The sequence below is a fragment of the Phaethon lepturus genome, unplaced genomic scaffold (genome assembly GCF_000687285.1).
Source record: "Phaethon lepturus isolate BGI_N335 unplaced genomic scaffold, ASM68728v1 scaffold33455, whole genome shotgun sequence".
Classification (NCBI taxonomy): domain Eukaryota; kingdom Metazoa; phylum Chordata; class Aves; order Phaethontiformes; family Phaethontidae; genus Phaethon; species Phaethon lepturus.
In genome coordinates this window covers 1-307 of record NW_010541804.1, presented here as the reverse complement: position 1 = coordinate 307, position 307 = coordinate 1, and the positions used below count along the sequence as shown (strand labels likewise).

Here is a 307-nt window from a genome sequence, read left to right as displayed (position 1 = left end):
TTCTGGAGCCATGGGGGCACTCACCACACACCCCAGGCTGCTGTCACTTGAAACAAGGAGTGATCGCTGTCACCTGGGGAAGGACAGAGAGCAGGGAGGGAGAGAGGACCAGGGCAGCACCCATGTCCCTCCAGCTCCCCCCCCACCAGTACCTGAGCCTGGAGGTTCCCGGCAGCCTACTCTTCCCCCAGAAGTTACCAGGCTCGGGAGCATCAGCTGCAGTGCGGGTAAGTAATTTGGGAAGACAAATGTGCCCTCGTAAAGAGGGTTCACCTGCTGGGATGAGAGATGGGGTTGGGGGGGAATG

At 59.9% G+C, this 307-nt stretch overlaps 1 pseudogene; it reads right to left on the bottom strand.

The window, feature by feature from the left end:
* LOC104621368 overlaps positions 1–279 on the bottom strand; it is a 3,046-nt pseudogene extending 2,767 nt beyond the window's left edge.
* Positions 280–307: the final 28 nt, after the last annotated feature.